This window comes from Triticum dicoccoides, chromosome 1B, assembly GCF_002162155.2.
Source record: "Triticum dicoccoides isolate Atlit2015 ecotype Zavitan chromosome 1B, WEW_v2.0, whole genome shotgun sequence".
Taxonomy (NCBI): domain Eukaryota; kingdom Viridiplantae; phylum Streptophyta; class Magnoliopsida; order Poales; family Poaceae; genus Triticum; species Triticum dicoccoides.
This window is the reverse complement of record NC_041381.1, coordinates 684142361-684160078: the sequence shown is the minus strand read 5'-3', so window position 1 is coordinate 684160078 and position 17718 is coordinate 684142361. Positions and strand designations below refer to the sequence as shown.

The following is a 17718-nucleotide window of genomic DNA, read 5'->3' as shown; positions in this document are numbered from 1 at the left end:
AATGGGATTTTTTTTTTTATTTTGCGGGGCGCGTGTGGGGGGTTTGGTTAGCTTTGGATGGACGCAGGAATGGTGGCCGCTGGATCGGCGGTGGGCGGCGGATCGCAGCGGGGGCGGGGGTCGATTAGCTTTCGTCCCACGCGAGGTTCCCGGCCGTCCGATCCGGGCGCTGCCGTTGGGTCGGGGAGCGGCGCGTCGTGGGCTGCCTCTTTTCTGTGCTCCAGAATTCCAGAAAGAACGGTCGGTCCACGTATCGTGAAGGGCGAAAGGGGCCGCCGGTTTCAGTCGCCCGTTTCACACTTGCCGTTGTGAGTAGTACTACTACTAACTACTTGGGCCATTTTGAGGGGAACGCTGAAGAGCTATTATAGCGGGCTTATAGCCCGTTTAAAAGTCTTTTTCATGTTTGTCCGGACGTGGTCCACGGACATGATGCAAGAGGGAGCCATCCAATCTTTAACGACAATTATTACTTAAAGAAAAAAGAATCTTTAATCACAAAAAAACATCCTTATTCGCCCGGTTGAGATGTGAGAGGGGACTAGCCTATTCTTTCTGGATCAGTGCCCAGTGTCAATTCCTGTTTTTTTTGCATGTTTTTGGTTTTTCGGAAAATCAATATCAAACTAAGTCCAAACATGATGAAACTTTACTGTGATTTTTTCTGGACCAGAAGGGACCCTAGAAGCTCCGGAAGGAGGACAAAAGAGCCATGAGAGAGCCGCAAGCTCACCAGGCGCGCCACCTAAGGTCGTGGGCCCCACGCAACTTCTTTGACCTAAATCGACTTCTATAAATTCACAGATATTTCCAAACCAACAGAGAACCACCCAAAACACTTTTTTCGCCTCAGCAAGCCTTAATTCTTCCGTGATCTCCTCTCGAGGTCTTTTCCGGTACTCTGTCGGAGGGGGGTCGATCATGGAGGGCTTCTACATCAACATTATTGTCTCCTGATGATGCGTGGGTAGTTCACCACGGACCTACGGGTCCATAGCTAGTAGCTAGATGCCTTCTCCTCAATCTTCTTAGAGTTCTATCCGATGTAATCTTCTTTTGCGGTGTGTTTGTTGGGATTCGATGATTTGTGAGTTTATGATCTCATTGAAAGTAATTGAGTCTTTTCTGAACTTTATTATGCATGATTGTTATAGCTTTGTATTTTTCTTCGATATATCTGTTTGGTTCGGCCAAGTAGATTGATTTGTCTTTAGTGGGAGAGGCGCTTTGTAATGGGTTCAATATTGAGGTGCTCTATATCCCAGTGACAGAAGGGGACAAGACACATATTAGTGTTGTTCCCGTCAAGGGTAAAATGAGGTGGTTTATTCATATTGATTGGGTTTACTTTGTCTACATCATATCATCTTGCTTAAGGCGTTACTCTGTTTGTCATGAACTTAGTACCATAGATGCATGTTGGATGGCGGTCGATTGGTGGAGTAATATGTAGCGACCAGACCTCAAACAGTCCAATCTCTGTGCATCAGTGTCATCCCTGGATCGGTAATTCTGACACACACAATACTCGAGGATTTATAACAGAGTTGCAATCACACACTTATTACAACGAATGTCTCAAAAGAGACTTATTACAATAACGGCGCGCGCGGAGGCGTGTCCAGTGAATCCATCTCCTCCATGTCGATCGTGCACATAATTCATTTTCGTTTATTAACGGACGAAAATCAATCTAGTCGAGCGTTTTTCTTCTTCTTTTCGCCCGCAAAAATGCAATGTTTTTTTCTTTTCCCTCTCCTTCCTTCCTCCATTAGCTCTCTCCTCGTTCCGATCAAGGATACGATCATACGAATCCCAGGAAAAGCACACCATGCATGCATGCACCCGTGCACGTCGCTGTCCGGGTGGGCCTCGCCGCTGCCGTCAATGGGGTGCACCTCACCATGTCGGCACAATGCTAGCTCGTCAGCCCGGATTGCTACCACGCCGCTGTTCAAGGCCCGCCGGACATGCATGCTACCACAGATGGATTCTTTCTTATTGCCCCCACGCGTGCAGCTGGTGATCATGTCCCTGCCCACCTTCCCTTACCGTGATGGGCGTGCAGCACCGAGGCACACGTACCAACAAGACGCGGCCCAAAACGGCCTCCGTGCATGGAGATAGAGTGGGAGGCCTCTCCGTCGTCTGAAAAGTCTGCAACATGACATGTTGCAGCCCGAAACGGGTCAGCACATGAAATATGCTGGCAAAGTAACACATAGAGCAATGAACAGATAAATGCTATCACTATATGCATATATGGCTGGTGGAAAGCTCTATGGTTACAATTTTGCATAAAGCCAATTTTTTCCTACAACAAAGGAATAAATTTTATTTAACTATCATGGTGGTTGTTAAACATTGAGAAGGTTTCTCCAACTCAATCCCAATTAAGCTTCATCAAATACCCAATCAAAATAAATTTAGAGTGATGAGATCAACATGATAATCCAAAGATCCAGATACTCAAGATGTCCATAACCGGGGACACGGCTAACCATGATTAGTTTGTACACTCTGCAGAGGTTTGCACACTTTTCCCCACAAGACTCGATCTCCTCCGTTGGATTTCTCGCACTACATGATGTTTGAGAAATGGATGACCGAGACACAGTCTTTCAGAAACATTAACTCTTTACTCTGGGTGGACAATTACACCTACTTTCCCCTACATCTGCTAGCCCACCACTGAAAGAGGTCATGCAACATACTCAACTATGCTAGAGCCCATAATAGCTTGTGGCTGCACACGGAAGTTTCTAGCATGAATAATCTTATGATCCCTTTGAGCCTGGGTGGCGGACCGTAGAATGATCACATGGGTACTCCGGGATATTCTAGGACAAAGCTGGATTCTCCAGGTGCCCGCAACCAATCCACCCAGATGTGAATTTAAGTAGCCACCTTAAGTTAACCATTAATCAACAATACTCACATCTGTCATGGATACACTCACCCAATCCACGTCTACGAGCATAGCATAGCAATCATGAGCATAACATAGACGTACCTCCCAAAGGTTTGATAATAAACAGGTAGTAGGTTCTACCTCATCAACTACTTCGCAATACCCACATGTTATTCAGATCCTAATCATGCAATGTTTGAGGGTTGAACCTAATGCATAAAAACTGGGTAATGAAGGGATATGATCAAAGTGTTACTTGCCTTGCTGATGATCCGCAAAACCTAGAGACTCATAGTAGCACGCTTTGCACTCCGAAAATTCTATCACAAACAAACAATAGTCTACATAAGCACTCAACTAAAAGCACGGGTAAAACTCAAATAAGAAGATCTAACCAGAAAGTTCAACTGAAGAACTCCGGTTTGCAAAAAGAATCAAATCAAACGGAGAAACGAAACTCAAACTACGAAAGAAACAAGATCCGATTACTAATCTGGGCTAAAGTCAAATTTTACAGTACCAAAATCTTGTTCAAGTTGGCTAACGAAGATCTAGGCGCTTGAATCACCTGATTCCGACAAGCGAGCGAAAAGATAAACTAAAACGAAGATCATGGCTAAAATCGCGATCGAAAATAATCGCGGAAAAACCCTGGAAAAAGAAAAACTGACGAACATGCTAATGGACGAATGTTCGCTGTCTGCGGCTAACTGGCGAACAACGTTCATTAAAACGAACGTACGAACGAACTTCCGCTAACTAACTAAACCGAAAAAACCAAACCGAAACTAAAAAAACGCATTTAGGGTTTCTAAAAAAACCAAACGGTTTTATAAAAAAACTAAACGGCAACGGCGGCGGCGGCGTATACCTTCGGTGAGGTCCAGCGGGTGCGGGACGACGCGCGGCTCCGGCCTCGGCGACGGCGGGCGGCGACGACAGCTAGCGGCGGGGCTGGCGGCGTCGGGTGGCGGGGCTTGCGGCGTTGGGCAGCGGGGCTGGCGGCGTCGGGCGGCAGAGCTGGTGGCGAAGAGAGGCAGCAGCGGCGGCTATATAAAGGGGGTCAGGGGGCTCCGACTTGGGCAAGGGGGCGGCGGCGAGGTGGCTCGGGGTCGGACTCCCCGAGTCCGGCGGGCGCACGGCGAGGCGAGGCGGCGGCGCGAGGCGGGCCGGCCTGCTCGGCTGGGCCTTCGGCCTAGTCGGGCGGGAACTTCTTTTTTTAAAATTATTCCGCCGAACTGAAAAAAAAAACTCCTAATAAAATAAAATAAAATTCTAAAAATGTCAAAACAAATTTTCACCGTCTAAATGGAATATTTAACAAAGTGAACATTTTCTTGGCCTAAAATGCAATTTTTGAAAATATGCATATTTTTCTAATTCAAATAAAATAGCAATAAATTTTCAAATAAAATAAAATTTGATTTTAATATTTTTCCTCCAACATTTCTTTTATTTTAGAGAAGTCATATTATCTCCTCTCATTTATTTTAGTATTGAAAATATTTTAGAGAGAAAAACGACTAAAACCAAATGACCCTCTTCTCAAAATTTGAGAAAACTCAAATATGAAAATAACGAAATCCCCAACTCTCTCCATGGGTCCTTGAGTTGCTTAGAATTTCTAAGATCAACCAAAAATAAAATAAAATATGATATGCAATGATGATCTATGTATAACATTCCAAATTGAAAATTTGGGATGTTACAAATCTACCCCCCTTAAGATGAATCTCGCCCTCGAGATTCGGGTTGGCTAGAAAATAGGTGTAGGTGGTACTTCCGTAGGTCTTCCTCTCGTTCCCAGGTGGCTTCCTCCTCGGTATGGTGGCTCCACTGAACTTTGCAAAACTTGATAACTCGATTGCGTGTGACTCGGCTGGAAAACTCAAGAATCTTCACTGGTTTCTCCTCGTAGGTCAAATCGCTATCCAGCTGAATCGCTTCCAGTGGCACTGTGTCTCTCAGGGGAATATCGCCATCTCTGCGTGGCACTTTTTCAGCTGGGAAACGTGAAACACATCATGAACTCCTGACAATCCTTCGGGCAATTCCAGCTTGTAAGAAACTTCTCCCATACGTTCCAAAACTTTGTATGGTCCCACAAAACATGGTGCTAACTTTCCCTTAACTCCAAAACGCTTAACTCCTCGAAGTGGGGACACCCGAAGATATACTCTGTCTCCGACTTTGTAGACTGTCTCCTTGCATTTAGAATCCGCATAGCTCTTCTGCCTGGACTGGGCTACCTTGAGTCTATCGTGAATCAACTTAACCTTCTCTTCGGACTCCTTAATCAAATCTCGTCCAAATAGCTGATGATCTCCAACTTCATCCCACAATAACAGTGTCCTGCACCTTCTTCCGTATAAGGCTTCGAAAGGGGCAATCTTCAAACTGGCTTGATAGCTGTTGTTGTAAGAGAACTCTGCATACGGCAAATTGTCGTCCCAACTAGATCCATAATCTAGCGCACAAGCTCTCAACATGTCCTCCAGAATCTGATTGACTCTCTCGGTCTGTCAATCTGTCTGTGGATGAAAGGCTGTACTGAACTCTAGCCTAGTACCCAAAGTTTCATGCAACTGATTCCAGAACTTTGAGGTAAACTGGGTTCCTCTATCTGATACAATGGTCCTTGGAACTCCATGCAGACATACGATCCTAGTCATGTATATCTTTGCCAACTTTGCACTTGTATAGGTGGTCTTCACTGGGATGAAATGAGCTACCTTCGTCAATCGATCGACTACAACTCATATTGAGTCATAGCCTGAACGAGTCCTGGGCAATCCTGTGATAAAATCCATGCCTAGCTTGTCCCACTTCCATTCAGGTATCGGCAATGGCTACAACAATCCTATTGGCTTCTGATGCTCTGCCTTCACTCTCTGACATGCATTACATACTGCTACACACTCCGCATATCTTTCTTCATCCCGGTCCACCAGAAACTTTCCTTCAAATCCAAATACATCTTGTGTTTCCTGGGTGAACCGAATACGGTGAGTCATGGGCCTCCTGCAGAATCAACTTCCTGATCTCGGGGTCCTTAGGCACGTATACGCGATCTTCAAACCATAAAGTATCGTGCTCATCCTCACGAAATCCTTTGGCCTTTCCTTTACTCATTCTTTCCTTTATTTCGGCAATCTCCTTGTCAGTCTTCTGAGCTTCTCTAATCTTATCCATCAAAGTGGAATGAATTTCCAATGCTGCTACATAACCTCTCGGAACTATTTCCAAACATAGCTCATGAAGATCCTCTGCTAACTCCTTGGGTAACTCTCCGGTTATGAGTGTATTAACATAACTCTTGCGACTCAATGCATCTGCTACTACATTATCTTTTCTGGGATGATAATGCAACTCCATATCATAATCCTTAATGAGCTCCAACCATCTCCTCTGCCTGAGATTTAACTCCTTCTGTGTGAAGATGTATTTCAAACTCTTGTGATCCGTGTACACGTCACAGTTGTTTCCGATGAGAAAATTTCTCCATGTCTTCAACGCATACACTACGGCTGCTAACTCCAAATCATGGGTGGCATAATTTAGCTCATGAGGTTTAAGCTGTCGTGAGGCATAAGAAACAACTCTTCCCTCCTGCATAAGCACTGCTCCAAGTCCTCGACGTGAAGCGTCGCAATACACTTGATAATCCTTAAGTTGGTTTGGAAGAATCAACACTGGGGCTGTAACCAAACACTTCTACAACTCCTGAAAACTGGCCTCACATTCCTCAGTCCATTTGAACTTGGTGTCCTTCTTCAACAACTCTGTCATGGGCTTTGCAATCTTGGATAAATTTTCAATGAATCTTCGGTAATATCCTGCGAGTCCAAGAAAACTCCTGATCTCTCCAACTGATGTGGGTGCTACCCATTTGATCACACAATCAACCTTGGTGGGGTCTACTGCTATTCCTTCTCCAGATATAACATGTCCGAGGAATCCAACTTCCTTCAACCAAAACTCACACTTACTGAACTTGGCATACAACTGATGTTCCCTGAACTTCTCGAGAACCAAACGCAAATGCTCCTTATGCTCCTCTTCATTCTTTGAGTAGACCAATATATCATCAATGAACACCATGACGAACTTATCCAAAAACTCCATAAACACTTTGTTCATCATGTTCATGAAATAGGCAGGCACGTTAGTCAGACCAAATGACATACCGGTATACTCATATAGCCCATACCTTGTGGTAAAAGCTATCTTGGGTATATCCCGCTCTCGAATCTTCAGCTGATGGTATCCTGATCGTAAATCGATCTTGGAAAACACTTTAGCTCCTTGCAACTGGTCAAACAAGTCATTTATCATCAGCAGTGGGTACTTATTCTTGATCGTCACTTCATTCAATGCACGATAATCAACAACCATCCTTAACGATCCATCCTTCTTCTCCACTAGAAGTACTGGACATCCCCAAGGTGATGAACTTGGTCGAATAAAACATTTATCCAATAACTCCTTATTTTGTTTCTTAATCTCCTCCAAATCCTGTGCGGGCATCCGATACGGTCTCTTAGATATTGGCCCGGTGTCTGGCAAAAGTTCAATAAAAAACTCAATGTCTCTATCCGGTGGCATGCCTGGCAACTCCTTCGAAAATACGTCGGGGTAATCCTTCACCACTGGTACTTCCTCATGTGCAACTCTTGATAAGGAATTTACATGAGTCCTCTTCGGCATATGCCGGGATACATACTTAATCCTTCTTCCTTCTGGGGTGGTGAGCATAATCGACTTACTGGCGCAATCAATGTTTCCTCCATACATCGATAGCCAACCCATACCCAAAATCACATCCAACCCTTGTGACTCTAGAATTATCAGGTCTGAGGGGAAAACATGCCTACCTATGTGTTGGAAATATGCCCTAGAGGAAATAATAAAATGATTATTGTTATATTTCCTTATTCATGATAATTGTCTATTATTCATGCTATAATTGTATTAATCGGAAATCGTGATACATGTGTGAATACATAGACGAGAACATGTCCCTAGTGAGCCTCTAGTTGACTAGCTCGTTGATCAATAGATGGTCATGGTTTTCTGACTATGGACATTGGATGTCATTGATAACGGGATCACATCATTAGGAGAATGATGTGATGGACAAGACCCAATCCTAAGCATAGCACAAGATCGTGTAGTTCATTTGCTAAAGCTTTTCTAATGTCAAGTATCAGTTCCTTAGACCATGAGATTGTGTAACTCTCGGATACCGTAGGAGTGCTTTGGGTGTACCAAACGTCACAACATAACTGGGTGACTATAAAGGTGCACTACAGGTATCTCCGAAAGTGTCTGTTGGGTTGGCACGAATCGAGACTGGAATTTGTCACTCCGTATGACGGAGAGGTATCTCTGGGCCCACTCGGTAATGCATCATCATAATGAGCTCAATGCGACTAAGTGGTTAGTCACGGGATCATGCATTATGTAACGAGTAAAGTGACTTGCCGGTAACGAGATTGAACAAGGTATTGGGATACCGACGATCGAATCTCGGGCAAGTAATGTACCGATTGACAAAGGGAATTGTATATGGGATTACTTGAATCCTCGACATCGTGGTTCATTCAATGAGATCATCATGGAACATGTGGGAGCCAACATGGGTATCCAGATCCTGTTGTTGGTTATTGGCCGGAGAGCTGTCTCGGTCATGTTTGCGTGATTCCCGAACCCGTAGGGTCTACACACTTAAGGTTCGTTGATGCTAGGGTTGTTAGGAAGACTTGTATGTGATCACCGAATGTTGTTTGGAGTCCCGGATGAGATCCCGGACATCACGAGGAGTTTCGGAATGGTCCGGAGGTGAATATTTATATATGGGAAGTTGTCATATGGTCACCGGAAAAGTTTGGGGGCATACCGGTATTGTACCGGGGCCACCGGAAGGGTTCCGGGGGTCCACTGGGAGGGGCCACCTCTCTCGGAGGGTCTCGTGGGCCGTAGAGGGAAGGGAACCAGCCCTTGGAGGGCTGGGTGCCACCCCCTTGGGCCCATGCACCTAGGGTTGGGGGGAAACCCTAAAGGGGGCGCCCCCCCTTGGTCGCCGCCCCCCTCTAGATCTCATCTAGAGGGGGCCGGCCCCCTTCCCCCTCCTCCTATAAATAGAGGGGCGAGGGGAGGGCTGCAGCACCACATCAAGGGCGTAGCCCCTCCCCTCCCTAACACCTCTCCTCCTCCGCAAGAGCTTGGCGAAGCCCTGCCGGAGTACTGTCGCTCCATCACCACCACGCCGTCGTGCTGCTGTTGGAGTCCCTCTTCCTCAACCTCTCCCTCCTCCTTGCTGGATCAAGGCGCAGGAGACGTCACCAGGCTGCACGTGTGTTGAACGCGGATGTGCCATTGTTCGGCGCTAAGATCGGAGTCCACCGCGATCTGAATCGCTTCGAGTATGACTCCCTCATCCGCGTTCTTGTAACGCTTCCGTCTCGCGGTCTTCAAGGGTATGATATGAAGATGCACTCCTCTCTCTCTCATTGCTAGTTGCTCCATAGATTGATCTTGGTGATGCGTAGAAATTTTTTATTTTCTGCAACGATCTCCAACACTATGGTCAATGGCATCTGGAAACATCCTTGGCTTGCCACATGCTCCGCTCCCGGCGAGCTTACTAACATAGGTGTCCTAAGAACTTTGGTGGGCAACTTATACTTATTCACGAATCCCCTTGATATGTATGAATGCGGTGCACCAGTATCAAAAAGAATGATTTCAGTAAATGACTTAACCAAAAACTTACCTATTACTGCACCCGGCTGTGCTTCAACCTCCTCCACGCTAACGTGGTTCACCTGTCCCCTGTTGAAAGGGTTGGGCTTCTTTCCAGAGCTTCCATTGCCATTTCCGTTCTTTGCTTCAGAACACTCCGTGGCGTAATGTCCATTCTTCCCGCACTTGAAACAAGTAATGTGACTTAGATCCTTCTTGGCCGGCGTTGCTGGGTTGGAACGGTTCTGACCGTTGCTTCCTCCATTCCCATTCCCATTCTTGGGGCCACTATGGTTATGCGGAATCCCTCCATTGGAATTTTGGCCTCCATGGTTATGGTGAATGTGTCCTCCCGAGTTTGGGGTAAAACGGGGTCTCTGCTGAGCTCCAGAATTGTACTTCCCTTATCCATACTTCCTCTTGCGACTGTCTATCTGCTGCTGCTTCCCTTCAATCATAAGAGCTCTATCTACCAACTCCTGGTAGTTGTTGAAGGTTGCCACCATCAACTGCATGCTCAGCTCATCATTCAGTCCTTCCAGAAACTTCTCCTGCTTAGCAGCATCTGTAGCAACATCGTCCGGGGCATAACATGCTAACTTACAAAAATCATCCACATACTGGCCCACTGCGCGTCCTCCTTGGTGCAAGTTGCGAAACTCACGTTTCTTCATGGCCATAGCTCCTGCTGAAACATGGGCATTGCAGAAAGAATGCTGAAACCGGTCCCATGTAACAATGTCAATGGGGTAGGTGGCTGTGAAATTCTCCCACCATGATGCTGCGGGTCCATCAAGCTGGTGCGCGGCAAAACGCACTCTCTCCACATCTATGCATCCTGCAGTGGTCAGCTCCCTTCCAATCTTATGGATCCAATCATCTGCAACAATCGGCTCGGTGCTACTGGAGAACACCGGCGGATTCAGCCTTAGGAAACGGGCTAAGTGATCAACAGGTGGTGGTGGTGGTGGGTTGTTGTTGTTGCCTTGGTTCTGATTCTGGACTAGTAGCTGCATCAGGGTATTCTGCTGCTGGATCAACTGGGTGAGCTCCGGTGGGAAGGAAAATCCATTGTCACATCTCGGAGGCATCTGATAGGTTTAGAAAAGATGAGAGAACAGAATAGAATGAGACCTAAAGGGGAAAACACTACCCATATGCACATGAGACAAACACAATCAATATCACTTCAATCAATTCAAACAAGGGCATACAATCGGTCTAACTATCGTTACAAAAGTGCTTGGACTATACTATATACATGGGGGAATACTACTACTGATAGGGTGGTCGACTAGAAAGTTTGATCAGTGGAAGACTCCATGATATCTGCTCCAACTTCATCAGCATAGTCATCATCACTATCGTCGGGGTCTGAGTCCGTATCGTTGATGATGATGTAGTCCTTGGATTCGTCGTCATCTCCTCCTGGCGCGGGGTCTCCCATGAACACTCCTAGCTTCCTTGTTAGGTCGTCATTCTTCTCCACTAGTATCGTCATTTCCTCCTCATATCCGTCGCGTGTAGACTTGAGTTCTTCCTCTAGCTCCGTAATCTTGGTCATTGCCTTCTTCAGGTCTATCATGCCTGTGCACATCTGGTTCTCCTGGCGACGAATGTGTTGGTTTAACTCCTGGATGAAAGCTGCAATGGACCATCCCTCCTGGTGCTGATCATCTCCCATTGCTCATCTCGGCGCCCACATATCTAGTAGATGGTGTCCTTAAGATCCTTGTGGTAAACTTCTCCAATGCCTCCCACGACGATGTGGGATGCCATGCTCTTTCCTAGACTCCCGGTTGGTGCATCGAAGGAAAACTCTATGGGTTCAATGACTGGCATGAACATCCTTCCCGGAACTTGAACTTGAATCATCCAATGCTCCTCTTCTAGTAAAGTGGTGATGTAGGTCCCGGTGAAGCTTGGTATTCTTATGTTCAGGTACCTAGTAACTTCCTTCAAGTGTCGTCCAAAAGGTGTATCTTCATCCGGTTGTGCAAACTTGTTCCTTGAGTCCGCCATCCTATAGAGTAGAAAAGGAAGAGGAGTCAGAAATGAGTAGAGAAGAGTGGCCTATGGTTTATCTTAGTGGTCGTGTCCTACAGTCAACGTGTGCTCTGATACCATCTTGTAGCGACCAGACCTCAAACAGTCCAATCTCTGTGCATCAGTGTCATCAATGGATCGGTAATGCTGACACACACAACACTCGAGGATTTATAACAGAGTTGCAATCACACACTTATTACAACGAATGTCTCAAAAGATAATTTATTACAATAATATGGCTTAAGGCCATCTAGATAAGATAACAGCGGAAGGCTTGGAAAATAAAGTGAGTCCATCAACTCCAACGACATAGCTGAGTGAACGACAATGACCTATGGCATCTTACTCATTGTCTGAAAAGTCTGCAACATGACATGTTGCAGCCCGAAATGGGTCAGCACATGGAATATGCTGGCAAAGTAACACATAGAGTAATGAACAGATAAATGCTATCACTACATGCATATATGGCAGGTGAAAGCTCTATGGTTATAGTTTTGCATAAAGCAAATTTTTCCCTACAACAAAGGAATAAATTTTATTTAACTATCATGGTGGTTGTTAACATTGAGAAGGTTCCTCCAATTCAATCCCAACTAAGCTTCATCAAATACCCAATCAAATTAAATTTAGAGTGATGAGATCAACATGATAATCCAAAGATCCAGATACTCAAGATGCCCATAACCGGGGACACGGCTAACCATGATTAGTTTGTACACTCTACAGAGGTTGCGCACTTTTCCCCACAAGACTCGATCTCCTCCGTTGGATTTCTCGCACTACATGATGTTTGAGAAACGGATGACCGAGACACAGTCTTTCAGAAACATTAACTCTTTACTCTGGATGGACAGTTACACCTACTTTCCCCTACATCTGCTAGCCCACCACTGAAAGAGGTCATGCAACATACTCAACTATGCTAGAGCCCATAATAGCTTGTGGCTGCACACAGAAGTTTCTAGCATGAATAATCTTATGATCCCTTTGAGCCTGGGTGGCGGACCGTAGAATGATCACACGGGTACTCCGGGATATTCTAGGACAACACTAGATTCTCCAAGTGCCCATAACCAATCCACCCATATGTGAATTTAAGTAGCCACCTTAAGTTAACCATTAATTAACAATACTCATAACTATCATGGATACACTCACCCAATCCACGTCTACGAGCATAGCATAGCAATCTTGAGCATAACGTAGAAGTAACTCCCAAAGGTTTGATAGTAAACAGGTAATAGGTTCTACCTCATCAACTACTTCCCAATACCCACATGTTATTCAGATCCTAATCATGCATGTTTGAGGGTTGAATCTAATGCATAAAAACTGGGTAATAAAGGGATATGATCAAAGTGTTGCTTGCCTTGCTGATGATCCGCAAAACCTGGAGACTCGTAGTAGCACGCTTCGCACTCTGGAAATTCTATCGCAAACAAACAATAGCATACATAAGCACTCAACTAAAAGCATAGGTAAAGCTCAAATAAGAATATCTAACCAGAAAGTTCAACTGAAGAACTCCGGTTTGCAAAGAGAATCAAATCAAACGGAGAAACGAAACTCAAACTATGAAAGAAACAAGATCCGATTACTAATCTGGACTAAAGTCAAATTTTGCAGTACCAAAATCTTGTTCAAGTTGGTTAAACAGAAAGAGGGCTTCGAAACAAAGATCTAGGCGCTTGAATCACCTGATTCTGATAAACGAGCGATAAGATAAACTAAAACGAAGATCAGGGCTAAAATCGCGATCGAAAATAATCGCGGAAAAACCCTGGAAAAAGAAAAAGTGACAAACAGGCTAACGAACGAACGTTTGCTATCTGCAGCTAACTAACGAACAGCGTTCGTTAAAACGAACATACGGACGAACGTTCGCTAACTAACTAAACTGAAAAAAAAACTGAAACTAAAAAAAACTCATCTAGGGTTTCTAAAAAAACCAATTGCTTTTATAAAAAACCTAAACGGCAATGGCGGCAGCGGCATATACCTCCGGCGAGGTCCGGCGGGTGCGGGACGGTGCGGGGTTGCGGCGGCGGGGCTCCGGCGTCGGCGACAGCTGGCGGCGGGGCTGGCGGTGTCGGGCGGCATGGCTGGTGGCGGAGAGGGGCGGCGACGACGGCTATATAAAGGGGGTCGGGGGAGGGGGGCTCCGACTTGGGCAAGGAGGCAGCGGCGAGGCGGCTCAGGGTCGAACTCCCCGAGTCCGGCCGGCGCACGACGAGGCGAGGCGGCGGCGCCAGGTGGGCCGACCTGCTCGGCTGGGTCTTCGGCCAAGTCGGGCGGGAACCTTTTTTTTTTAAATTATTCCGCTGAACTGAAAAAAAAACTCCTTATAAAATAAAATAAAATTCTAAAAATGCCAAAACAAAATTTCACCATCTAAATGGAATATTTAGAACAAAGTGAACATTTTCTTGGCCTAAAATGCAATTTTTGAAAATATGCATATTTTTCTAATTCAAATAAAATACCAATACATTTTCAAATAAAATAAAATTTGATTTTAATATTTTTCCTCCAACATTTCTTTTATTTTGGAGAAGTCATATTATCTCCTCTCATTTATTTTAGTATTGGAAATATTTCAGAGAAAAAAAATGATTAAAACCAAATGATCCTCTTTTCAAAATTTGAGAAAACTCAAATATGAAAATAACAAAATCCCAACTCTCTCCGTGGGTCCTTGAGTTGCTTGGAATTTCTAGGATCAACCAAAAATGAAAAAAAATATGATATGCAATGATGATCTATGTATAACATTCCAAATTGAAAATTTTGGATGTTACATAATAGTAGTAGATGTAGACAGGAGTCGGTCTACTTGTCACGGACGCGATGCCTATATACATGGTCATTGCCATGAATAACATCACAACCATATGTTTTTCTATCATTGCCCAAAAGTAATTTATTTACCCACTGTATGCTATCTGTTCGAGAAAGAAGCCTCTAGTGAAAACTATGGCCCCCGCATCTACATCATTTCATCTTGCTTAAGATGTTACTTTGTTTGTCATGAACTTAATACCATAGATGCATGCTGGATAGCAGTTGATTGGTGGAGTAATAGTAGTAGACAAGAGTCGATCTACTTGTCACGGACGTGATGCCTATATACATGATCATTGCCATGAATAACATCATAATTATGCGTTTTTCTATCAATTGTCCAACAGTAATTTATTTACCCATCGTATGCTATGTGTTCGAGAGAGAAGCTTCTAGTGAAAACTATGGACCCTGGGTCCACTTTAATCATATTACAAAAACCAAATTATCTCACTGCATTTTATTTCCTTTTATTTTATTTTACAATTTAATTATATTCATATGCAAGATTTAACCCTTGCAAATAACAAGGTCAAGTGGATTGATAATCCTCTTGCTCGCATTGGGTGCAAGTATTTGCTTTTGTGTGTGTAGGTGTTGTTCATGAGGCTTGGGGTGATTCTCCTATTGGTTCGATAAACCCTGTTTCCACCGAGGGAAATACTTATCTCTACCATGCTACTCCACCCTTCCTCTCCGGGAAAAATCCCAACGCAGCTCACAAGTAGCTGAAAGAATTTATAGTGTCGTTGCGAGGGAGACATCATCCAAACCTATCAAGTACCTTCACTCAAATTATCATCCACTTGCTCTACTTTTTATTTGCCTTTTTATTTAACTCATGTCAGTGAAAATCGGCAGACCTCGGGTAGGGGGGCTCGAGCTGTGAGATTGGATCCATGGGTAACCGGCGATAGAGGGCACGGTATTTACCCAAGTTCGGACCCTCTTGAGGAGGTAAAACCCTACGTCATGCTCTTGCTTATATTGTGGATGTATCAAAGTACAATGTTGATCTACCTCGAGATCGTAAGTTGTGGAATAAACCCTAGGGCTAATGGAGATGATAATCGATGTCCCTTTACGGGCTCAACCCTCTGGTTCATATAGGCACCGGGGGTATCTAGGGTTACATATGGTCGGTTGCCATCTAGGGATTACATGTCGAACTAGTAGATATCCTTGGAGTACATGGCAAGTCCTTGGTGAAGCCCGATATGCCTACGCCATAGGTTAGAGGACTCTGAAGTCCATCATTAACAGGCTATCAGTCTAGCCCAAGGACTAGACCGGCTAGGCAGGGACCCCTGATACGTCTCCGTCGTATCTACTTTTTCTAACACTTTTGCTCTTGTTTTGGACTCTAATTTGCATGATTTGAATGAAACTAACCCGGACCGACGCTGTTTTCAGCAGAACTACCATGGTGTTGTTTTACTGTAAAAATAAAAGCTCTCGGATTTGGATGAAACTTTTTGGAGAATTATTTCATAATAAAAGAAATACTGGAACCAAGAACCACCGGAGGGGAGCCCTGGCTGACCACAAGACACCAGGGCGCACCACCCCCTCGAGGCACGCCCTGGTGGGTTGTAGGGCCCTAGGGGCTCCGCAGACCCTATTTCCAACTCCATAAATACCTATTGTCAGAGAAAAAAATGAGGTAGGAAGTTTTATCGCGTTTTATTGCACGGAGCCATCGCCACCTCCTCTTCTTCATCGGGAGGCCAGATCTGGAGCCCGTTCGGGGTTCCGGAGAGGGGAATCTTCAGTCTTCATCATCACCAACCCTTCTTCATCACCAATTCCATGATGCTCCCCACTAGGATGGAGTAATTCCTTCGTAGGCTCGCTAGTCAGTGAGGAGTTGGATGAGATTCATTATGTAATCGAGTTAGTTTTGTTAGGGCTTGATCCCAGTATCCATTTGTTGGGGAACGTACTAATTCAAAAAAAAAATCCTACGATCACGCAAGATCTATCTAGGAGATGCATAGTAATGAGAGGGGAGAGTATGTACACGTACCCTCGTAGACCAAAAGCAGAAGCATTATGTTAATGCGGTTGATGTAGTCGAACGTCTTCACGATCCAACCGTTCCAAGTACCAAATGTACGGCACCTCCGTGTTCAACACACAGTCAGCTCGATGACGTCCCTCGTGCTCTTGATCCAGTTGAGGACGAGGAAGAGTTCCATCAGCACGACAGTGTGGCGACGGTGATGATGAAGTTACCGGTGCAGGGCTTTGCCTAAGAACTATGATGATATGACCGAGGTGTTAAACTGTGGAGGGGGGCACCGCACACGGCTAAGAGATTTTCTGTTGTGCTTTGGGGGTGTCCCCTGCCCCCGTATATAAAGGAGAGGAGGAGGTGGCCGGCGGCCTAGAGGGGGCGCTAAGGGGGAGTCCAACTAGGATTCCCAATCCTAGCTGGAGTCCCCTTCCTATTCCAAGAAGGGAGAAGGGGGAAAGAGGTGGAGGAGAAGGAGGAAAGGGGGACCGTGCCCCCCACCCCTATTACAATTCGGTTTGGGCTGGGGGGGTGCCTCCACCTGGACGCCGCCTCCTCTCTTCCACTAAAGCCCATGAGGGCCCATTAACCCCTTGGGGGTTCTGGTAACCTCCCGGTACTCCCGAAAATACCCGAATCACTCTGGAACCATTCTGTTGTCCGAATATAACCTTCCAATATATCAATCTTTATGTCTCGACCATTTCGAGACTCCTTGTCATGTCTGTGATCTCATCCGGGACTTCGAACAAACTTCGGTCACCAAATCACGTTAAGCGTGCGGACCCTACGGGTTCGAGAACTATGTAGACATGACCGAGACATATCTCTGATCAATAACCAATAGCAGAAACTAGATGCTCATATTGGTTCCTACATATTCTATGAAGATCTTTATTGGTTAAACCGCAGAACAACATACGTTGTTCCCTTTGTCATCGGTATGTTACTTGCCCGAGATTCGATCGTCAGTATCATCATACCTAGTTCACTCTCGTTACCGGCAAGTCTCTTTACTTGTTCCGTAATGCTTCATCCCGCAAGTAACTCATTAGTCACATTGCTTTCAAGGCTTATAGTGATGAGCATTACCGAGAGGGCCCAGAGATACCTCTCCGATACACGGAGTGACAAATCCTAATCTTGATCTATGCCA

General features: G+C 45.2%; 1 protein-coding gene across 1 annotated transcript in view; it reads right to left on the bottom strand.

Annotated features, from left to right (window-relative positions):
- LOC119349660 (GTP-binding nuclear protein Ran-2) overlaps window positions 1-16842 on the bottom strand; it is a 19539-nt gene extending 2697 nt beyond the window's left edge. Inside the window, exons 1-3 of the mRNA XM_037617741.1 lie at window positions 16835-16842; window positions 15632-15636; window positions 3761-3776 (exon numbers count right to left, since the gene is read on the bottom strand). The gene's annotated coding sequence lies outside the window, so the exon portion shown is untranslated. The remainder of the gene's footprint in view (window positions 1-3760; window positions 3777-15631; window positions 15637-16834) is intronic.
- Window positions 16843-17718: the final 876 nt, after the last annotated feature.